Here is a 25,571-nt window from a genome sequence, read left to right as displayed (position 1 = left end):
TTATCCTTGGATAGGGGGAGAGGGGGTCAGGAAAGCTGTGTTCAAAACTCCAAGGCTCTGCAAATGGAAAAGAAACATGTGAATCAATAACTAATCCTGAAGGAAGTGTACCAATGAGCTGTCTTTGGAAGAATTACAGTTAATGTATGTGAAACCCAAAGAATATCTGATAAACTGTTTCAAATAATCTTAGCTATAGGGTATCTGAAACACACTTTTCCATTTAGTTCCAAGGGGTCCAACTGCTGTATGTTATGAACTGAATGTTTATATCCTCCCAACATTCATATGCTGAAACCCTAATCCCCGGTGTGGCTATATTTGGAGTAAAGAAGTAATTAAGATTAAATGAGGTTATAAGGATTCATTCCATGGGATTAGTGTCTTTATAAGAACAAGCACCAGATATTTTTCTCTTTGTCTCTCTGTCTTTCTTTGTCTTTCTCTCTATGTCTATGTCTATCTCTGTATGTCTCTGTCTATCTCTATCTCTATCTCTATCTCTATCTCTATCTCTACCTCTATCTCTACCTCTACCTCTACCTCTATCTATCTCTGTCTCTGTCTCTGTCTCTATCTCTATCTGCCTCTCACTCTCTCCTTGTACACACAAATAGAAATGAGCCCACAGTGAGGTGATATCCACCTACAAACCAAGAGAAGAAGCCTAACAATGAAATCTACCTTGCCCGCACATTGGTCTTGGACATTTGGCCTCTAGAAATGTGAGAAATACATTTGTTGTTAAGTCACACAGTATGTTATAGTTTCTGTGTGTGCGTGTGTTAAAAAGAACCTTTATTATATGTGCATAGTAGCCCCTTATGTTCTCATGCTTTCTTGCCAGATGCCGTGGAAGCAGCAGGTGTGTTCTGGGCAGGGCTTTCGGACCCTTTTGAGCTTTTGGAGGCGCTGCCTTCTGGCCTGCAGGTTTCTGGGCCGGAACCTTCTGGGCTGGAACCCTCTTGCCTGCAGCAGTCACCTTTTTTGCTGGAATCTTTGCAGCAGCTGCTGCAGCTGCAGCCACACCTTTAGCAGCAGGTGCTATTTTGGGAGAAGCTTTCAGGAGAGCTGCCTTTTGAAGCTTCCTAACTTTAAGCTTGGTTATTTGGTTCCTCATTTTCTTTGCCTTCACTACTTTGTAATGATCAAAATCTGTCTCCTTGTCTTTATTTTCTCTGACTTTAATCTTCTTGGCCCATCTTGTGGCTGCCATTTTGTATTGATATCTGCCTTCTCCCAGGCTTATCAGACATACTTCTGGCGGGCACTGTGTGGGAACTTAAGGATGAAGTCAGTGAGCTGCATGCATTTGAAAGGCATAGCCTGGCTCCTTACTTGAGTGCAAGGTCCATCAACCAAAGCCCTGTTCTGATCGATAACATTTAAGATTGCGACCAGCTTCCCAGCATGAGACCCAAAGGAGAGGTAGGCCACCCAGCCAACCTCCAGGAAGCTCCTGAACACTATGTGCTATTTAGGGCCCACTGGGTGCCATTCCACACCCCTGCCCAGGCAGTGGTGAAGCTGCATGGCTCATGATATTTTCTAATGGCAGCCCAAGCAGATGCATAGAGTATCCTATAGAATAAAAGGGTAATATGCAAATCGACCAAATGGTGGACCGACTGGTCGCTATGATGCGCAATGACCACCAGGGGGCAGATTCTCAACACAGGAGCTGCCCCCTGGTGGTCAGTGCACTCTCACAGGGGAAGTGCAGCTCAGCCATAGCTGGCTGATGGCTGGCAAGCGCAGCAGCAGTGGCGGGAGCCTCTCCCACCTCTGTGGAAGCACTAAGGATGTCCAACTGCAGCTTAGGCCCTCTCCGCATGCTAAACCATCAGTCGGACATCCCCTGAGGGCTCCCTGACAGCTAAAGGGCACAGGCCGGGTCTAGGGGACCCACTCCAAGCGCATGAATGTCATGCACCGGGTCTCTAGTATAATATATAGGAAGAGCAATTTGATTTCTATGTAGCAAAACTTTGTAAGTCAGTATTCTACGATAAAATGTATTGTTTTGAGGGAACTGAGTTCATTGTCACTGGAGGTTAAGAAAAAACCTAGAATGAGTTACTGGTATGAATGGGATTCTGACATCACCTACATCATTGGGTTAAATTGTAAAGTTCTATCCAAAGTTGGGCTAAATTCTCTGGTTCTGTGGACTGAATTGGCCAAGTTGACCAGGGAATATATTTACTTAAAAAAGTGTTACAAGAGAAAAGAACATAAACATTAAAAGAAATTAAGGAAAAGCAGTGAGTTTCAATGTTGGTGAAAGAGATGGTATTGAAAGGGATTGAGAAGTGACACTGAAATATGAAAAGCAACTATAGGATACTTGGTGATACAGGCAGGATTGCTTGGTTTTCCTTGGTTTCAGTTAACAACTGACCATAATAATGGCTAGGGTAAATATGATTACTATTACTTTTATTTTTCTGTCTCATATAAACCTACATTTTTTTCTGTTTCTTTTCATTTTTTTAAGGGTGAGGGACTCATGTATCTACTCAAAGCTACCCTTAAAGAAAGTGATCAAGTCTCATGTATATAAACAGATTAATTCCAAATTAGGATCGATTTTAAAATATTTCTAATAACTGTGAGACAGAAGTTATTAACTTTAAAGCTTTTGGTCACATTAAAGTCAGAGTCAATCAGTAATAGCTTAGACATGCCAAAGCATCGTTACACTTTTTATAAATGTTTTCCAAAATTACTAGAAATTTACCATGTTTTTTCTCTTCCATGCATTTTTTTTCTGGACTTACTCTTTGCAATCATTTTCTTTGTGCTGAATTAGTATTTGTCTCAGGAACACTCTTAATGTAGCAAGAGAAAGTAGCCCAGAGAATTCTACTACCCTATGGGTTAAACTAACAGGCCGAGAATTTTGAAAAATAAGCAAAATTCACATTCAGACAAAATTTACATATTTATTAGCTTTTGTAGTCTCAACTTTTTATGTGCAAGTTTCCAGTTACTTAAAATTCTTTGCAGCTGTGATGTGACAACTTAAAAATAAAATATTTGACCTTTTGTTTGGAAAGCTGTGAATAAGAATATACCAAAACAAGACATTCCTCTCTGGAGATGTTTAACAGGCAAAACTGGTTTGAAGGAATGTTTGGCAAAGGTTTGTACAGTCTGTCTTTGCATTGGCAGAGGCAGGATTCAGAGAACTGGCTTCTGCAGATTTTATGTGCCAAGCGAGCCCTCAGCAACCAAATGTCAAGTGTGGTGTAGAAAACTATCACGTGTATTTTTCTATCTAAGAGACTCTATTTTACGATTTCATTTGTCTCTGAGCGAAGCTAATTGGAGTTTTCAAAGTTTGAGTTTTCCCTCTTTGAGATACTCATGATCGGATTCACCAGGACTGTTGCAATCACCATCTTGAATTTTGGTTTGCAATGTTTATATTCCTGTTTTGCAGCTTTCTCATTGCTGCCATGGACGTTTTCCAAAACACAGGTCCATTGTATAAGAAAGTGTGTGTGTGTGTGTGTGTGTGTTTAAAGTCAGGCTCATGTCTATTTTTCCACTCTCTTTTAAAACTACCAGACATTTTTTAGTTCTCAGAAAGTGCCAAGATAGCGCTCTCTCGCTCTCTCTCTGCCTTGGACAATATAACTCCCACTTTCATTTAAAATGCCTGCCCCTCTTCACCATGAATAGTTTAGAAAACAGGCTAGAATATTTCTCTCACTTTTCCAATGTTATTTCAGAGGTCCATTTATTTATGTATTTCAGGAATGCTGAACATCTTCCTCCTGCAAGATAAAATTATTCAAAACAACACTCTAACTCCTGCTGAATGTTGTAAAGATTTCTTACCGTAATACCTGTAGCATTTTATTGCATTTATTGTTACTGGCTAGCTTCCCTCTCGAAATCAGTGGCTCTCCAGAGCGAGGGGGCATATATAAACATGTATGTTAATGGCAGGTGATGGAGATGGGGAGGATCATCAAAATCACAGGTTTCATTTTCTTTACCAGCAGGTGTGAGCCTCTGGAGTGAGACCAACCTGAGCCAAGGACAGAGCCTTTTTTTCTTTGTAACCAGTGCTCCGCAAAGTGCCTGGCAGACATAAGCTGCCCCATAAATGTTTATTGCACAAATGAGTGGATACTTATTCATGAGAAGGTTAAAAATGTCCTTAGTGTGTGCTAACATTTTATTTTTCTTCTTCTTTCCTCTAGCTAGAATTTTAAGTTGTGAGAAGAAATGTGATCTTTACATTAATGTTCATGAACATGGAGGATGGGCCCCTGTGTAAATATATATGTGAAACTGTATTTTCTATGTGTGCATCATGTGATGCATCTTCGTAGACCTGTAGAGGCTGAACTCTGAAAGGCTAGAGCCATGATCATTTTACTTATCTTTGGATTTCCCAGCTTTTATTAGAATCTCAAGTTGGTGCTCAATAAACACTTGTTGATTAAATGGATACATTAGTTGATATGTAGTTGGTTGGGAAAGAATTGAGATTTCAATGCTGCCTTAGTTTCCATCAGTTGCTCCAGGGTTACAGATAACATTCAACCTTGTAAAAACCACTTCTGTTATTAATAAAGACTAGAGGCCCTGGTTTTGTGTACCAGTGGGGTCCCTCGGCCTGGCCTGTGGGATCGGGCTGAAACCAGCTCTCTGACATCCCCTGAGGGGTCCCGGGCCCACTGGTGCATGATCGGGGCCAGGGGGGGACGTGGGAGGTTGGCCAGTGGGAGAGGGATCGTGGGAGGGCTCCAGGGCATGTGTGGCCCATCTTGCTCAGTCCTGATTGGTTGGACCTCAGCAGCAAGCTAACCTACTGATTGGAGCTTCTGCCCCCTGGTGGTCAGTGCACATCATAGCGGCTGGTTGACCAGTCAACTGCCACAGGTGGTCAGTGCATGTCATAGTGAGTGGTTGAGCATCCTTATCATATCCATAACATATTACGCTTTGATTGGTTGAACGGCCGACTGGTCAACCAGACACTTAGCATATTAGGCTTTTATTATATAGGGTGAAAAAAAGTGTGCACGCATGTACACACACACACAAATGTGCCTTTTGGGATATGCAAAGGTAGAGCGTGGGGTGTAAGTTGTATAGTTTAGACCAAAGGAGGACTAAATTGCTCTGCATATTAAAGTGAAATTATTGCTTTTGTGTGGTCAATGGAATTTTTCTCATCTTTATCTAGCCCTGAGCATAGTTTTTTGGCATTTGATGCTTGCTTTGTAAATCCCAGTTGTCTTGAACTAAATGTATTGATGAACTGATATAGGGTCCAACACACAGCAACATAGATCCCTTGTATATTTCTAAGTTTATATTTGCATTACTATGCATTTCAGCTCCAAAAACACTTTAGCAGAAAGTCTTTACTTAAAAACAAAAGATTTTTCCCATCTAGATTGAAATTGTTTGGAAAACCACATAACAATAGCAACCTGTCAGTTACCATGGGCCAAACACAGTTCTAAACAAACAGTTTGTAAACATCATCACATTTCATCTTAGAAGTCACTGTTATTCCCTTTTTAAAGATAAGGAAATTGAGGCTCACGGAGCTTAAGAGACTGTTGCAAAATGTCAGCACTAGGAGATTTGCCCAATTTCACATCGTACTGCCTTTCTTCTAGTTTGATAACACCTTGCAGTGCTGGGCTGAAAATAAGAACACACATTTATTGCCTGGGCATGAAGACATTCTCCCCTGCTATTGAAAATATGCAGTTCCTGTTCTAATTTACATATGAAGAGGATGGAATGGCAGAAAGGATGTTGAAACCACTTGTGTACATTTAATTTTTGATCATCAACTGAATATTTGTATTAAATTCTGAATAATAAAAACTCATAACTCTGCTCTGTGTATGTTACATTTCTATACGGTAATTGCCTCTTCCTAATAAAACATAAAGATGTTTCAGACATTTTGATCACCATTCTTTTTCCAATTAGTCATGCCCCAACAGATGTCTTCTAAATGATAAAACTGGCTTCATCAACCTCATTAACATTAGTGTTTGAGAAATTACTTGCCTTCAATATATCTATGGCTATGAGCACAACTAATTGCTGTATTAGGCAAAATCGCTAGGTACTACAAACACCCTATCAGTTTTAAGAAAATAGTGAGCAGCATGTGCAGAACTCTGTCCAGGCATTTTAAGACAAAATTTGGTTCTTTGGGGGGTATTATTTAATATGAAGTCCATGGTTTTCTCTACTCAAAATAACTTAAGTCCTCTATATCATCTCTCTCCATTCCTCTCCTCCTTTTCTCTTCATCTTTCTCCATTCTCTCTCTGCTCCTGTCACATGCGGAAGTTACTTAGTCTGCAGTGAATAAATGCATGTGCTATTTTATGTCTTATCTATTCACATACCTACATGCTAAGAATTCCAAAATAACACAGCAGACAACTTGGATGGTTGAAATTAGAGCCCTACCTTATGACTTAATACATGATAATTAATTCTAATGAGTTTAATCACTTATTAAACATAATGTTAAGAGTTTTGTTTCTCCTTTAATCAATACAAACTTGTAAGCAAGCTAATCCTGTCTGCTGAACAATGTACTATCTCTAACTGAACAATTTTTAAAAAAATATTTATTGTTGGAAGTATTACAGATGTTTCCTTTTTCTCCCCCATTGACTCTTTCCACTGTGCACACCCTCCCCCAGGCCTTCACAGTACTATTGTCTGTGTCCATGGGTGTGCACATATGTATTCTTTGGTTCATCTCTTGATACCCCATCCTACCTTCCCTCTGAGATTTGTCAGTCTGTTCCATGCATCTATGTCTCTGAATCTATTTTTTTCATCAATTTTGTTCATTATATTCCACATACAAGTGAGAACATGTGATACTTACCATTCTATAACTGGCATATTCTTTTATTTTTAATATATTTTATTGATTTTTTTACAGAGAGGAAGGGAGAGGGACAGAGAGTTAGAAACATCGATGAGAGAGAAACATCGATCAGCTGCCTTCTGCACACCCTCTACTGAGGATATGCCCACAACCAAGGTACATGCCTTTGACCGGAATCAAACCTGGGACCCTTCAGCCTGCAGTGACTGGCATATTCTTAATCAATGATATCATATATGACTATGTTAGATAACATCTGTTGTGAACTTTCTTTCACTCATTCATGCATTCATTGCAAACATGTTATTGAGACCCAACAAAGAGGGAGGCAGATGAAATCTCTGCCCTGGAATCTAAATGCTCTTCTTGATAATGACATGAATAGGGACAAAACCCTATCTTATCCCTTGCTTCTGTCATTCATCCTATCTGGCCAGCTGTTTTACTTACTGAATTAAAACAGACCTCAGCAGGCATTCTTGTTATTTAAATAATCGTAAATTGCAAGTTAGCTTACCAAAGAAGTTTTAACATGGCCAAAAACACAACAAATGGGTCACAAAAGGTTCAATTTGTATCTCAGTAGGCCACGTGTACATGGTAGAAGTGTGAGGGCATGTGTTTCATGTCTTGTAAGTATCGCCTGTCAGACTAAATATTTTGAACCAGAAAAGCTCTGGCAGTAAGTGTTGAGTCAATAGCTTTCCAAGTAGGATCGCACAACAGAAGGCTTTTTCATGGTCTGCTGTTAAGCAATCAATGTATCAGCAAATAGATTAGCTAGGAACTTACGTTGCACACTGAATAACGTGCAACTAATTTAAACAATTCCACATGTGTCTTCTGTTTGCTTGTTTCAGTTATCTAACTAAAAGAGAAATATTTGAGCTAAATAATCTCAATAATTAAATCAGTGTTATCATTAACCCTTATAGTTAGATAAATGGTTCTTAACTGGGACTATGTTGCTCCCAGGTGAAAGTAGGCAACTTTAGGAGACATGTTTGATTGTCACAACTGGATAGATTCCAGTGGCACCTTTTGGGTAGAAACCAATGCTGTTACATACTCTACCATGCACAGGGTAGTCCCACCACAACAAAGAAGTTTCTGGCCAAAAATGTCAGTAGCATTAAGGTTGAGATACCTGCTCCAGAGTGTGCAAGGTAAAATTTTCATCTCTAATACGATGTCATTTATATTTTGGATATGGTTGTCAGATTTAGAAAATAAAAATATAGGATGCCAGTTAAATTTGTATTTCAAATAAAAAATATTTTTTGTATTAATGTTTCACTTGCACTGTTTGGAATATATAGGTACTAATATAGCAGGTTGTCTTACCACAGAAGTTTTAAATTGGCCAAAAGCAAAAGAAATGGGCCGCAAAAAGTTCTATTTGTATCTCAGCAGGCCACGTGTTTATCTGAAATTTAACTGTGTCCTGTATTTTATTTTGCACCTCCATTTTCATAAAACAACCAATATTTACAGATATTTGCCCTCATATACCATGGTACAGATATTGCCATTTTATTTTTCTATCAATGTTGCTTTTAACACACCTCAGTCACATGTATGACACAATGCAACCTAAGGTATGGTTTGGATCAGGAAACAATTGGTGACAAGGGAAATGGTCAGTGGGAATTAGCAAAATTAAACAAAATAAATCAGCCAAGTTTTTCAGAACAAAGAAGCATTTCTAAAATATGTAGATAAAGTTCCATGAATTATGATAAATGCCATTATAAGAGGGTTTATGGCTGTTTGTGATATTCATATTTTTACTAAATGTACATGATCATGATAAATATATCACAGTGGAGTAGCTCCTCCCTGATTAATACATGTGTAGGATCTCAGCATATGTATCAAGACTGTGGGGTAGCCTGGCTGGCGTGACTCAGTGGTTGAGTATCGACCTGTGAACCAGGAAGTCACAGTTCTATTTCTGGTCAAGGTACATGCCCAGGTTGTGGGCTCAATCCCAGTAGAGGGCATGCAGGAAGCAGCTGATCAATGATTCTCTCCCATCATTGATGTTTCTATCTTACTCTCCCTCTCCCTTCCTCTCTGAAATCAATACAAATATATATATATTTTAAAAGACTGTGGGGCAAACTTGAATCTGACATAGCACAGGATATGATGTAACTAAATATTATCTATGGGCTTGGTACATAACAGGCCTCAGGAGTTGTTTGTAGAAATAATGATGAGTAATTCTATAGTGAATGTACAATTTCAGTCTGATCTGGCCATCTGCTAAGGTCAGGTGGCTTCAGTTTCAGGAAGCGTCAGTCTTATAAATGCCCCATTTTATCATCCAAGTAGATGTTTTCTTGGAATTGATTACTTGAGCCTCCTGATAATGGTCATTGCTGGCATCAGAAATGCACAGACGAGTTGAATGGAAGGACCCGGTACTGGCACTAAATATGCAGTATTAAGGGTCATGTTAGGGAGGGCATTCAGTGCTCATGTGTTTAAAGTTCTGCCTGAAAATAGGCCCTTTGCCTTTTGGAATATAGCCATTACTATACTCATGTCTTTGTCTTGCCATCATTGCCATGCCACAGAATTCCTTCTTCCAAGTCTAAGTATTAGCAGACTTACTGGTTCATTCTTTTTGGATTTTTTTCTGGTAAATTATAAGTTTCTTGAAGGCCAAGATAATAATTGTGTTGTGCCTCTAATATCTCTTTTAAAAGGCCCAGTGAAACTGAGATAGGTGTTGAATAATTAGAATCATTCCAATGATTGGAATTCAAGTAGTAGATACCAGTTGAGTAGGTGTTTGCGATGACCAAATTCATAAGTTAATTGTGACCTGTACTGAAAATGGTGTGGAAAATAAGCTGATTAGAAATCATGCAAATGATCAAGACTTGAAGTAGAGAAAATTATTTCAGAAGCATGTGACCATATTACACAGGGTTTTGATCATCAGAAAGAGGGTTCAATGTGGTTGGACAACAAAGAGCCAAAATAGTTACTGGGCAGAGAAGCCCTGATGCAAGGGAGCTTTATGAAAACCAATCATTGTTTTCTAAATAAGATCAGAAGAGTCAGGAAATATCAGCATAAAATATCCTAATACTATGAAAGCCATTTGTGTGTATGAAGACAGCATATTATAACATTAAAGAGGCACAAATATTTCTTGTTCTCTGATATTAAATTCTAATTTCTGCATTATTCTTTTAGAACACTACAATACAATTCTATAAGATTGACTGCAATTGTATAAGGCATATAGAATCTTCATAAAATAGAATAGATATCTGGTTAATAAATCTTCAAAGATAATAAAAAGAAGACCTGGGGCCTAGTTACCTAAGGTCCTGACATACTTCCAAGTTCTCTACATTTTCAAGTATGCAGTTACCCAATATTTCTGATTTATGCTCAATTTTTCAAAAAGAAATACTTTTGCCTCATGGTTAAGAAAAGATTAATGACTACATATTTTACAATGATGCCTATTAAAATTAGGCTTTCATGATGTCAGAAAAGAGACAGAGCTGAGAAGAGTTTATTCATTTTATGTTTCAAGGCAGCCACATAACTTTAATTTGGTTAGCATAATATTCTGTTGCACAGTTAAGTTCTATCAATGCATACCATCTCTATATAATTTGAATGTTTTCTTTTCAAATGGACAGTCTCACTTATTTGATATGACAGTCCCCACATGCATGTATTTATAACTATTGATCAAAATATTTGTCTCAGTGTTTGCATTGTGCTTTTTGCTAAAACATTCTATGCAATTCTTTGGATAGAGATGTTGATGAATTTAATGAGTTTAATCTCAAATCTCTGAAGTTTTCAGTTGTGTAAGGCCATTGTAGAATGCCATATATATCCTTTAACTTGCTGTTTTACCTTCACTTCTCTTCAATGCCATTATCAAGTTCTACCTGAGCCAAGACACTTCCCACATCACATTCATCAGAATAGGCTTCTTATTTATTTACATATTACTCCCATAGCACATTGTCTGAATATTTATTACACTATTTATGTGAGCCTGATTTATGTTATTAGCGATTTATAAATAGTTACCTCATCTACTAACTTATGAGCCCCTGTGATATTGGAAGATGAGAGGAGATAGCAGTGAGAAAATATATGCCATTGATTTTTAATTTATCACAATGTCTTACACATCTAACTTGAACTTCCTAAGCTATCAATACATCTTTACTGAATTAAATAAAATGTCTGAAAGCCAGTTTTAATCATTTTTGTTTTGAAAAACTATTATTGATTTTGATAGAAGCCCTGCCATAGATAAGAATTCAAAAAATATTGCATATGGTAGACAGCAAACGATCAAAGAATAACCCCTGCCACTTTATTTGTGACCTTGTTTAAGCTACTCTGGGGACAAAAATCACTGATATTGGATGCAGCACATTTTTGTTACTTTCTATCTTGATAACTACATGATATTTGAAAATGACTATCTGTATATATTAATTTTGCCATTTAAAAATTAGAAAATGAATATCTAATTTTTCTTTCTTCATTGGGTCAACATGAGTACTAAGACAGAAAAAGTGGAAATTCAGAGTAGTATAAAAATTGAAGTAATTGTTAGTACTCTTTTCCAGTTCGTGTTCTATGTTGGATTAATAAATACTCTCTCTTTGATTTATGCAAATCTTAAGAAAAGAATAATTAAAAATGGTTTCAGAGTGTTTTCTAATTTGTAAATCATGTTTATGTGTATTATTTCATTTCTTACAGTAGACTTGGATGATAAGCTTTATCTACACACTGCTAAAACTAGGCTATAAAACATACTTTTGAAATCATAGAGCTGCTTGTGTGTGTGTGTGTGTGTGTGAGAGAGAGAGAGAGAGAGAGAGAGAGAGAGAGAGAGAGAGAGAGAGGTAGAAAGATTTGTCTTTTCTAAAAAATGACAGTGGCTTATTTTTTAATTTTCTTTATGATTCTTAAACATGGTTTCAAAAATATGGGTGCATAATATCTTTATAGAAAAAAAAACTTATCAGATCATTGCTATTTCAAGCAAAAATAAATAGAATAAATAGAATAACTCAGTATCTTATAAGATCGATAAGATCCATGGATATTGTCTTTGAGAAACAAATAGTGAATATTTTATGCAAGTAACTGAGAGATTTTATATGTGTGAAATGACACCTCTGAATATCTTCAGAAAATTGCATCTTTCTAAAAAATGTTAATATTAATAGTGTTTAAAACTGTAAAAAAGCCCAGCCAGTGTGGCTCAATGGTTGAGCATCAACCCATAAACCAAGAGGTTGCTGGTTCAATTCCTATTCATGGCACATTATTGGGTTGAGGGTTCAATCCCCAGGAGGCAGGCGGAGGGGATGTGCAGGAGGCAGCCAATCAATGATGTTTCTGTCTCTCTCCCTTCATCTCTCTAAAAATTCAATTAAACATATTTTTTAAATAACTGTAGATTAATTCTAAATCCTTGGGCCTATTTCCTGTGACCTGTCATAAACTCAATGAAGAAACTATGCAATATGGTTAATCATACTCTTTTTAAAAATTATATATTTTATTGATTTTTTACTGATAGGAAGGGAGAGGGATAGAGAGTTAGAAACATCAATGGGAGAGTAACATTGATTAGCTGCCTCCTGCACACCTCCTACTGGAGATGTGCCCGCAACCAAGGTACATGCCCTTGACCGGAATCAAACCTGGGACCCGTCAGTCTGCAGGCCAATGCTCTAGCCACCAAGCCAAACTGGTCAGGGCATTCATATTCTTAAAGTAAGGTTTCCAAAGCCTAGAATCTCACAACTAGCTAGAGCGATTCTTGGTTTTCCAATATGGCATTGTTAATGGTACTTTGACAAAGATTTCAAACAGTCCAAATAACGTTCTTTATTTAGCAGAGCTGATCACTCATTTAATAAAAAATCCTTATTTTCTGCAATGTTTGATGCTCTTTCCCAGCATACTTTGCAAATTAATTATTTAAATTCTCATTCCCTGGCTTCTAGGCTCATGGCAGACTTGAGTCTTGTCCTCTAATTATTTTGGTTATTTCTGTAAATTTTTCCTTGGCTTAGGAGCTCATTCTTCAGAACATCTCTTTCTTGTTTAATCTCTTTTTATTGTATTCTGAACTTATTCCTGCAGTGCATGTGTATATGTAATCTGTGCTCAGACAGAACTAGTTTGTCCTCTGTTACTTGAACATTGCTTGTGGGTCTGTGGTCATCAAAGTCTCTTCCTAGTTCTGTCACCACTGCCTATCCACATCTGTCAGGGCTTAAGCTCAAATGCTATCTTCTTTAAAGAATGCTTTTGCACTTCCCATAACTCAATGCTATCTCTCTTCCTAGGAATCTTTATTTTTCCATTTATCTTTGAATTTATCAAGATCTATGATTTTCAAACTGAAATTTAGGGAGCTGATGGCTTCCTCAGAGATGCTGTAGAAATTGTCTTGGAGTGTCACAGAAAGAAGTGGATATAGGTTCAAAGTTTAAAACTGAAGTTTGAATTAAAGTCATTATACTTTCATTTTATATATAATGTATTCCTGCATGGCATTTATTTTAAAAACAGTGTTTCTGTCACTTGAATAACAAAAACCTTATTTAATAAGTTTCATGTGTTCATTTACTATGATTCCATTTATACTGTAAACTTAAGAACAGGGGTTATATTATATCAGTTTTGCTTCCTACTTCCTCCCCCAGAATCATACCCAGCCCCTGAGCAGTAAAATAATGGAGTGCTAAATTAATCTAGCAACTTTGCAGTGAGTCTGCCTAGCAGGAAAAGCATATTTCTGAGCATGGATCATGATGCATCTAGGAGAGCTGAGGCAGATCAGAAGACCTTTGTTATTCACAGGGAGAGAGTTCACCATGGCAGTGCTCCAGTGAGCATGGTCTCCAGAGGCACTCTGGTTTCCAATCCTGTCTCTGCCACCTACCTGCTAATTATAGAAATGTTACTTGGACTCTGTCTGACTTTACTCACCTGGAAAACAATAGAGGATAATAAAAATACCAACATCCCATAGTTGATGGGAAGAGTAAATACAAAGCCCAGCTGGAATGGTTCAGTGAATTGAGTGTCATCCCATGAACCAAGAGGTCATGGGTTTGATTCCTGGTCACGGCACATGCACAGGTTGCAGGTTCAATCCCAGTAGGGGGCCTGCAGGAGGTAGCCAATCTATGTTTCTCATCAATGCTTCTTTCTCTCTCACTCTCTCTCCTCAGATCCTCTCTCTCTAAAAATCAATAAAATATATTAAAAAAACACACATAAAGCTCTTGTACATAGTAAGATGTATATGTGTTAGTTATTATTTCAATGTAGATTTATATAAATACTAGAGGCCCGGTGCACAAAAATTTGTGCACTCGGCGGGTGGGGGGGTGGTGTCCCTCAGCCCGGCCTGTGCCCTCTCACAGTCTGGGACTACTCGGGGGATGTCCACCTGCTGGCTTAGGCCCACTCCTCTGGGGATAGGGCCTAAGCTGGCAGTCAGACATCCCTGTGGCAGCTGGCAGCCCTTGGGGGATGTCCACGTGCCAGCGGGGAGCAGGCCTAAGTTGCAGTTGGACATCATTAGTGCTGCTGAGGAGGCAGGAGAGGCTCCCACCACCATCGCTGTGCTGGCAGCTGGCAGCCTGGCTTTTGGCTAAGCAGAGCTCCCCCTGTGGGAGCACACTGACCACCAGGGGGCAGCTCCTGCATTGAGCGTCTGCCCCCTGGTGGTCAGTGTGTGTCATAGTGACCAGTCATTCCCAGTCGTTCTACTGTTAGGGTCAATTTGCATATTACCCTTTTATTATATAGGATTGTATATATTTACCTAGTATATTAGTGTGTCTTTGTTATCTTTGTCAGCCAAGCCTTTGAGCCCTTTTCCTTGCTTGATGAACTCTTGCCTGATAAGGACCAAAAGCTAACCCCTAATACAAGAGAACAAGCTTTGTATTTACACATCCTGGTCAGGCAGGCATGTAATGTACGCTTAACCAATTAGGTGAGTCTTTCCAGTGCTTTGACAGGGGAGCTAATGTTATAGACAAGAGGAGAATGCAGAACCTCTGTGTGTGTGGTACCGATGACAGAAGTCCTTGCATGTAACATCCAAGGAAAACGGGTAGTTGCACAGCAGATTGCAGTGATCAGGAATTAATAGTCTTGGGTGTCATGAATTTATTCCATCTGTGCCTCTATATGCTTGGCCACCTTTTCTTCTCCATCTTCCTCAGCTCCCATTTCACTAGCCATCCCTATGAAAATGGGAACCCCCAAATGTCTACTTAAATAATATATACATAACAGCTTTATTAAGGTATAATTCACCTCCCAGGCAGTTTGCTCCTTTAAAGTATAGTAAGTCCTCATTTAATGTCTTTGATGGGTTCTTGGAAACTGCAAGTTTAAGAGAAACAATATATATCGAAGCCAGTTTTACCAAAGGCCAAATGATATAAACAAAAATTAAATTTGTTCAGCATATTTCTGGTGACAAAAACTATAAAATCTATACTAATAAAAGGGTAATATGCTAATTAGACCAGACATCATTCCAGGCATCCTTCTGGACAAAGCCACGGTGGCAGTGGCTGAGGCAGAGGTGGTTAAGGGCAATCAGGCTGGAAGGGGAGAGCAGTTAGGGGTGATCAGGCCGGCAGCGGAGGGCTGTTCGGGGCCACCAGGTTGTCAGGGCAGGGCAGTTAGGGGTAATCAGGCAGTCAGGGGAGCAGTTGGGGGAATCAGGCAGGCAGGCAGAGTGGTTAGTGATGATCAGGCAGGCAGACAGGTGAGTGGTTAGGAGCCAGCTATCCCAGATTGCGAGAGGGATGTCCAACTGCTGGTTTAGGCCCAAGGGGTCCCAGATTAGAGAGGGTACAGGGAGGGCTGAGGGACCTCCCCCGCCTGTGCACTAATTTTGTGCACTTGGCCTCTAGTATCTAAATAAAGATCCAAAACACTTCTAATATAAACACTGAAATACTATGAGCTATACATATACCTTAGGCCAGTAGTCGGCAAACTGCAGCTTGCAAGCCACATGCAGCTCTTTGGCCCCTTGAGTGTGGCTCTTCCACAAAATACCACATGTGAGAGCACATGTACAGTGTGATTGAAACTTCATGGCCCATGCGCAGAAGTTGGTATTTTGTGGAAGAGCCACACTCAAGGGGCCAAAGAGCAGCATGTGGCTCGCGAGCTACAGTTTGCTGACCATGCCTTAGACGGATGAATAAAAACAAGCAAGACAATTATTATCCTATCTGCAATGCAGGCATGTGCCCTGACCAGAATCAAAGCATGACTTCCTGGTTCATAGGTCAAGGCTCAACCACTGATCCACACCAGCTGGACATGAATTTCTTAATTATTTGATCATCATCTTGAGAAGTTAAGCCTGATACAGACTACAGCTAAAGGAAAAACTCAACTTTAAATAAATTCTTCTAAATTTGCCAACCTTTTCTGGAAGGTTGGAGTTTTACCAGAACATTCTTCTGTGACTTTGATGAGTTGAGAAAATCTTGCACCACTAACCAATTCACAAAATATCAGTCTGTATAAACATACATAGCAGTCTGTCCCTTGTGCATTCTTTGCACTATTATAACAAAGACATATCTTTTAAAAATGTATTTCAGTTATTTAATGAGTCCATACATGTTTGTTAGATTTTGTTTTATTTCCTTTTTACAAAAAGGTAAAATTAATTTGACCATTACTTATTATTATATCAACTTTTCTGTAAGTCATTGCCCAAGGAATGTCTAAATATGTAGACTTAATATTAAAGAACTATTTTGAGGGGATTGATGTCACCTTTGCTTAAAGCATCCTGTTTATATCATAAATCATGCAGTATGCCATGAATTTTTTACATTTAAAAATAAACTTAATTTTTATTTTGATTACAGTCATGTCAATGTTCTTTACTTCCCTGGTCTTTTTTCAAAGTCTGTTAATGTAGCGTTGTGGTTTTTAAGTAATTATCATCAGAACCTATTCCATTAGCAGGATCAAGGTGTTCTACCACTATAATTGAATAATGAGTCTTTTCCCAATTTGCAGAAAAAATACCTAATGGAGATAATTTTTTAATGTTATGTTTTTCTTCCAAATGTTTTTGTCTTAGAACATTGACTCTTGTATCTTATTGATCATATATATATGTAAGATGATATCTGATATGCACAAAATTGAGTGTGTGGAATTTAAAGGTGACTTACATCAGTGTTTCAGTATTCCAGTGGAGTTCCACAAATAGCACTGTGACATGCAGTCGCTAAACCAATGGATAAATTTGAGCACTATTGATCTAAGTAATAACTTAAAGAAAATGGAAGAAAAATCATAAATGTGGAAAAGAGCATGTTATCATTTCTGACTAAAAAAATAATAATAAAAATAATAAAGTAAAATAAGAAAAATAAAATAATAAAATAAAATAATAAAATAAATAACAACCAAAACTTTTTGAGTGCCCTGACCAAGTGGCTCAGTTGTTTGCAGTATCATTCCATACACCAAAAGGTCAGGGCACAGGGCATAAACTTCTGGGTTTGATCCCTGGTCAGGGTGCTATGGGAGGCAACTAATCAACATTTCTCTCCCACATCAATGCCTGTCTCTCTCTCTCTCTCTCTCTCTCTCTCTCTCTCTCTCTCTCTCTCTCTCACACACTTTCTCACTCTCATCCTCCCTCCCCCCCCTCAAGTCAATTAAAAATAATAACAACATATCTTCAGATGAGGATTTAAAGAAAACAAACCTCTTTGAATATTACAAAATGTACTAACCCATGTAGTTTCACTATATTAAATCATTCATCAAGTTTCTTTAATAGATTTCTAGTAGGAAATTGTTCTAGAGATGCCATCCAAACAGAGTGAATATTAAAACTTTCTTTGTATTTAAATGCAATCATCCTTGCAATAAACCTTAAAACATTTATAAAAGTTCATTTACCAGCAGCAATGGCAATACAAATTCTGAAGCTGATTTTATTTGAATGTTTATATAAAAAAATAACCTAACCTTGTTTTGATAGCCATACTGTTGTAGAAGAGTTTAAACTTTACTTTTAGTGATGAAGATAGGCATCTCTGTTTCCATGTCACAAAATTATGAGAGAGAGAGAGAGAGAGAGAGAGAGAGAGAGAGAGAGAGAGAGAGAGAGAATATCAAGAAAAAGGAGGAGGAGGAATGGAAGGAAAAAAGAAGGAAGGCAGGCAGGAAGGAAGGAAGAAAAGAAGGGAGGGAGGGAAAGAAAGAAGGTTACAGAATAACCTATGGGAGGGTAGAGAATATGAGTTATTATCCCTAGTACATAATGTCTTAATACAGACAAGTTTTTGAATTTTAAATATTTTTTTCATAATTAGCTTTACTTCGATCCATTTTTGAAGAAACTTTAAGAATATAATGCATTAATTGCATAATCAAGGATAAAATATCCTCCCCTCCCTCTGCAATCCTCTGTGCATGATAAAGATATATACTTGGAAAAGCACAGCCATCCATGGAAAGCTCCTCACAACAGGAATCGCCAACAACATGAAAATATTCACATACTTGTTTGGCATGAAAAATACAGGCTTCTTTTCAAATCTAACATAAATGTTTTCATTAAAAGTAAAACATTTTAATTTTGCCATTTATTCAGTTATCTTAAAAATAATTGGAGGTTAAATTATTCATCTCTCATGAGTATATATTTATGCATATATTTGCTCAGGCTTTACATAAGCATGGTCAGGTACACCTCCTCTTGCTTGCCAGATTACACAATTTCTTTATGAATGAATATCTTATCCCACAAAGTCTTATGGGTAAAATGAAGCCATTGGCATGGGCCTTAGGTCAAACATAGAGGAGGCTAGTAGTGTTAAACTGATTTCCATATTCAGAGATCTTCCTTTCAACACTGTCCAATCTCTCTTTACTATAGCACTATGTGCAGTTTAGGCTGTGTCTCCCTAAGATGTAATATTCTCCTTTATCATGAAGCAACAAGAGCGACCTGGAAAGGGTTGAAATATGCCTAAAATGACTAATTTGAGTCTAAATCTATAAATCAGTCATTTTAGGCATATTTCTGGATTCCAAGAAAAAGCATTTGTGCGGCTACTTGCCAGTTCAGAGCTTTAGAAGACTCAAATCAGTCATCACTAACTTAAAGTTAGCAATTCTTTACTAACTTTCAAACTTCCTTCCCTAAAATCTTAACAGGGACACAATTTCTCATTAGTTTAAATGAGAGATACTATAAAGTGTTATATGTATATCTAAAAGGTTCAAACAATATCCAAAACTATAAATAGACTTTGCTCTCCCTCTCCCTTCCTCTCTCTCTAAAAATCAATAAAATATCTTTAAAAAATGCTGCAAAGGAAGTATCAAACTATCAGGTAAAAATGTAAATTGCTTTAAGTATTGCTACTTGATTTTCAGAATATTAATATGATTATTTAAAAAATTATATGTACGGACTTCTCCCTGGTAATTATTTTTATCATTTTCTTTGCTTCCTTTTGTACGGTTTTCTTCAATACTTTCTCAACATCTTTGGGACTTGTACCATAATAGACAAGAGTAAGGATTAATATAAAGGCCCAATTAAATCACGCTCAGATGAGAATGACATGACAGAGAGAGGCTCATAAGGTGTATTTTGCTAGAGTTGTCTCTCTCAGACCCACCACAATTAGAACAAACAATTAGAAAGTGTGTTTTAAGTACTTGCTGAATATGATTCTACTAGAGGCCTGGTGCATGAAATTCGTGCACTGGGGGTTGTGGGGGGGGGGCGTGTTCTTTAGCCCAGCTTGCACCCTCTCCAATCTGGGACCCCTCGGGGGATGTCCAGATCGGGTCTAACCCAGCAGTCAGACATCCTTCTCACAAGCTGGGACTGCTGGCTCCCAACCGCTCACCTGCCTGCCTGCCTGATTGCCCCTAACCACTTCTGCCTGCCAGTTTGATCTCCCCCTAACCACTCCCCTGCCAGCTGGATTGACACCTAACTGCTCCCCTGCTGGCCTGATCACCCCCAACTGCCCTCCCCTGCAGGCCTGGTCACCCCCAACTGCACTCCCCTGCCAGGCATCTTGTTACAACATGGGGGTGGCCATCTTGTGATGATGTGGGGGCGGCCATCTTGTGATGCGAAGTCATGAGGGTCAATTTGCATATTACCTCTTTACTATACAGGATTGGGAGACATGTACATAAGAGAAACTGTAGAGTTTAAAAACCAAGGGATGGCCCGACCAGTTTGGCTCAGTGGTTGAGCATTGAGCCAGGAGGTCAGGGTTTGATTCTGGGTCATGGTACATGCCCAAGTTGCGAACTCAATTCCCAGTAGGAGGCGTGCAGGAGGCAGCCAATCATTACTGATGTTTCTATTTCTCTCTCCCTCTCCCTTCCTCTCTGAAATCAATAAAAATATATTTGAAAAAATAAAATAAAAATAAAGGGATTTTTTTATAGGAAAAATGCTAACATGTGAGACAGTCTGCAGAAGTCTGCCCAACTTTCTATTTGGGTAACAGAAAATTAGCATAATCTTCTCAGCCTACCTATAGTCAAGCCCTTAGAAAATTCTAAGTTTTCTCTGCAATGCAGAAGATAGGAAGATATTTATTTTGTAAATCAAACAGGGCAAGATCTAATCTTAAAATGCTTGTTTAGATTTTTTAATTGCAAGGTATTTCTCTGAGCAAATGCATTTATGTTGTGGTTGTTTTAGCTTATTACCCACCTTGCAGTTCCAGTATTTGATTAAAAAAATTAATGGATGCCACTTCTTCAAGTTTTTAATTAATACCATGACCACTTCACCCATTTTGACTGCACTTAGAACAGAAAGCTGCTCTGTTGTAGGTTTTTAGCCTTGTCCTATGATTAATTATCATGCCGTAGCAACACAGTAGCAGTTCAATTTAATTAGCTATATGGTTTTAAAGACAGCTGAATCAAAACCTTCATTTTTCTACTTGGGATTTATGCCTTTAGAGAGGCAGGCTTTTTCCAGATGAAAATTACTTCTGCTCATTTCAAGAAAAAGAAAATCTAGCAAAGTAGGAACATAAAATAGACATGAAACGTATAGCAATTTAATCTTAAACTATTGAAATAATGATTGAATGAAGGATAAAACTATAGTATCTTTAATTAATGAAGACATTTTTATTTTTGAATTGTATTTGAGCAAAATAGTTTCACTGGTTATATTAGGTAGAGCCTCCACTGATATTTAAGAATGTTTGAGAGAGCATAAAAAATACAAGCATTTCAGTATGCTTTTGGAGATAGTTATCTATTGAGTACCTTTATCTATGACTCTATTGTATCATGTATGTAGTTACCAAAATAATCCACTGTTCACTGTGGAGACACTATTTTTCTCAATTCCACAAATTATTAATGGTGATTAAATGATTATATAAAAATATAACCTAATGTTTATAGATAACATATAGTAACTATATGCATTTTATACGCACATGTGTAATCTATCTTATGCTATGTATGTAAAATATAAATATCATGATCTACAATCCTGGCCGGTTTGGCTCAGTGGATAGAGCATCGGCCTGTGGACTGAGGGGTCCCGGGTTCGATTCTGGCCAAGGGCACATGTCCAGGATTTGGGCTTGATCCCCAGTGTGGGGCGTGCGGGAGGCAGCCAATCAATGATTCTATCTCTCTCTTCCTCTGAAATCAATTAAAATATATTTTAAAAAATGTATCATGTTCTACAAACATAAGCTCAAGTTTTTATAATATCACTAGGGGCCCAGTACACGAATTCTTTCACCTTGAAAGGAACTGTGGGCCTCTAGGCTGCAGTGGGCACAGGGGCTGGTCTCGGCCCATCCTCCTCAACACCAGTCCCCTGTGTGCTGGTAGCCCGGGTCCTACCACTGCTGCTCCCACAAGCTGACAACACCAGCCCTGCTTGCACCCGCTGACGGTACAGAGCAATTGGGGCCAGTGCCAGCAGCAGGTGTGAGCAGCAGCTGCTTCCCTGATTGCCCTTCAGGAGGAGGGGATGTAGAGAAGCCCTGAGGGGCTATTGGGGCCAGCAGACGAGTGCCAGCTGCGGGTGTGAGTGGGACTGGCACCGTAGCAGGTGCGAGTGCCCAGCAGGACTGTGGCACATGGGAGCAAAGAATTTTCAGTAATCACCAGAGGTTTATCTTATGACAGCGACTGGCTCCCCGCCTTGATCTGGCGCCCCTGCTTACCTGCTCTACCATACCACCGCGGACAATGCCCACCATGTCTGCTGCTGATACCCACCATGTTCCGTGCATGCCCCCTGGTGGTCAGCGTACATTATAGCAACTGGTTGTTTGGTTGTTCCACCATTCGGTTTATGTGCACATTAGGGTCATATATATATATATATATACATATATATATATATATATATATATATATATTTAATAATCATTCAGTGCTATTGAAATGTTAAGTTGAGGACTCCTTTGAAAACAAGATGACAGCAATAGGCTCTGTTCTCCTTAAGATTGTTAGGGTTTTAAGTTATTTATAAATATTGAACTTTATATTCAAAGCACATACATAGAAAATCCAGATTAATATCTTTCATGTTTAACTATTTGGGGGACAATATATAGGGTCTGTGGTGTCTTAGCAATAGAAGTCTTGGTCTAAGACTGTCAGAATTGAGTGTGCCTCATAAGAATTCGATCTTGTTCTGAATGCCACCTTCCAAAAATGCACAGTGAAATCAATTCCTGTGTCATAAAATCTTTAAGCTGAATATAGTAAAAATCTTCCCCAAATGCTTAATTCAAGATTTATAATGAATTCTTTTTTAAGCAGAAATCCCTCTATTGGATTTGCATAATATTGCTAACCGAGGTGACTCTGATTTTTTTGTACTTGCTCACTTAAGGTTAGTTGCTCAGTTATTGTTGTTACTGTACATTATTTAGAACATTTTGAATTCAATTTGTATTCTTAGGTAACTTATAAATCAGGATGTAGGCAGATTTTAAATGTTTTGTACTATACCTGATCTTTTGCCTTCCTCTAAAATGCATGGTTTTATCCTTTCAACCTATTCACTTCCCCTTGTCTGTTATTTGCATGGATTTAAAAGCATTTCAGCTTCTTGGCAAATCTCTTTTTATCTTAGTTTTTCTCAACCTTAATCTATTTCCTGTACTAAGTCTGTAATTTTGCCTCCACATTCTTTTATTCCCCCATGAACTTATCTCTAATCACAAGCATTTTTTTCCTGCATAAAACCTGCAATACCCCATGTTACTATTCATTCCATGTGGTTCTCACAAATTCGGTAGATCAGCATTGTATTAGCATTCTGGGCAGCACAGATCTATTTTCCCAGCTAACAGCCTTCCTGTAGGTACCTCAGCCAAATGAGGAAGTCTGTGCAAAAGTTTGTGTGATGGCTGTCACTGTTATAATGATATATTTTTAGTGATTTGCATATAATATTATAATTTGCATCAGGAATAAAAAAATAATAAAAACATTGGACTAGAATGCAACTATTTCTACCTTTTTTAACCTGATTCTAGGTTTTGTGGTTCTCCCCTTTCAAGTTTAAGGTATTGGTTTCCCACCTACAGAGAGAGTCCGGCATCACCATCTGTTTTAAGTAGGTGACTTATTAAACCAACAGTCTGAAGACATCCTCAGATACTTAGGGGTCTCATTCAGGCCTCATTACCCCATTCTCTCTAAAATAAATAAATAAATTTTTAAAAATATTTAACATGTATCCTGTTAACCTTTATTGGTTGCTATTCCTAATACATAGCCCATGTTTTGCCACACTTAATGCTTTAATTATTTGAATACTTCATCCGTTTACAGAAAACATGCTTACCATTGCTCTCATCCCTACTTGAAATATTTTCCTCTTATTTATCTAACTCTCAAATTACTATTTTAAGTACCACTACAAATATTACCTTCTTTACAGGAACTGCTATGAGGTTGTCAATGACGGTCTCCTCCATAATCCCATAGCACTAACGATACGTCTTTAATTTAGCAGAGTCTAATTTCTATCTAGATAAGTGTATATATTTGTCTCTTTCACTAACTTAGAAGCTGCTTCATGAAATCATTAACATTAATTAGTTTTTCTTTGCACACCGCCTGCACAAAACAGTAGGCTACCATGTAGGGAATTGCATTAAAATCCTGTTTCGTAGAAGCAAATCTAACCCACCAACCACAGCAATGAAACTGATAGGTGATTTAGACAAGGCAGGAACCCCTGTGCTGCAGTGTTCCTAGGGTTCCCACCAAAACAGGCTGTATCTGTCACCCCACAGAGGCTGCAGGGATGTGCACAGCATGCCCCCATGCTCTTGGCCTCACCGGGTAGTGGGAAAAATCACACGCTTCCTAAATTTCTATTTCAATAATGATCATCATTAAGGAGGCCAAGCCATGGCAGATACTTTGCCGGTGGGGGCATTGTCTCGGTCCATCCGGCAGCATCAGGGTAGGCAGGTAGTTGCTGGTTCTATTTTGGAGGGAGAAAATGAGGAAGCGGAGAGGGGTTCAGCGGCCTTCCCCAGATCTCACGGCAGGGAGATATGATCTCAGACCGGCCGACCCAGAGTACTTGTCCTTTCCTCTCCGTTACACTGACGCCCAGAAACAAAGCATCCTCTCAGGAAGGGGTAGGCATGAGCGATAAGTCTCTGTTGCCTGCTCTAAGCAGCAGAGGGGAGGGCCTGCGCGCTCTATTTCTCTGTAAGCCTGCGATGTTCAGTGGGTGTTAAAAAAGTTTGCTGTTGGCCAACCACTAAGGGGCAGCGATACACAACAATCAGCTCTGTGTGGCTCGGAGCAGTGAGTCATGGCAGCTCCAAGTCCATTGCGAGGAAAAGAATTGAATCCTCCTGGCTTTATTTCTCAGTAGAGAACTGGAGCAGAAACAAAGCAAAACGCTCTGTCTCCCCCCAGGACCTAGTTATACCTTTTACCAAGACAAACACATCACATACCATTCTCCTCTCCCACTGCTGATGGGAGAGAAATACATTGAAGGAACCAACCCGAGCAGCCAGATTACTCTCCGACCAAAATAAGCAGCGGCTTTGTTTTCAGATCTCTCGCTCTCTCACCTTAACTCACTGTCCTACGCTCCTAGAGACAAGCAAGTTAACGTCTGGCGTGGAAAGATGTTCTCTTTTTGTGGCTGGATCTTTAGACGTTAAATGCCTGAATGCTTGACCCCCAGCCATTAGGGTCCGGTGGCGAATGCTCTCCGAGCTCTATCAGCTCCAGATCCTTTGCATCACATCCTCAGATGTTGCTTTTATGCCGGGCCAGATCGGATGTAGGGAAATTGCTATTATACAAGAGAGGAGGAAAATCCTGCACTGTAGTTGACATGCTGTATTGATCTCGTACGAAATCCAACCATTACTGAGACAGATGGGGGAGCTCTGAGACTCTCAATCCAAAAACGGCACCAACTATTGCTGATGCCGCTGCACATGCTGACAATAGCTACAGTCTGAAAAGCAGGCTTTACATGCCTAAAATAAATTGTTTTGATTAGACCTTTAGGAGAGAAAGTCATAAGGTACAGTTTTATTGACTATTTGCCAAACAACAGAGACCCATGCACTGT

General features: G+C 38.7%; 1 pseudogene across 1 annotated transcript; it reads right to left on the bottom strand.

Moving 5' to 3' along the window:
* On the bottom strand, window positions 1–23,937 carry LOC308512267 (large ribosomal subunit protein eL14-like; annotated as a pseudogene). The gene is made up of 3 exons: window positions 23,890–23,937; window positions 845–1,401; window positions 1–57 (listed from the first exon to the last, which is right to left on the bottom strand). The product of its transcript is annotated as a large ribosomal subunit protein eL14-like (transcript).
* Between the last annotated feature and the right edge of the window lie 1,634 nt (window positions 23,938–25,571).

Source organism: Myotis nattereri (assembly GCF_964212035.1).
Source record: "Myotis nattereri genome assembly, chromosome: 1".
NCBI classification, from domain to species: Eukaryota; Metazoa; Chordata; class Mammalia; order Chiroptera; family Vespertilionidae; genus Myotis; species Myotis nattereri.
Note: the sequence above shows the minus strand (reverse complement) of the source record. Positions and strands in the feature narration are given on the sequence as shown.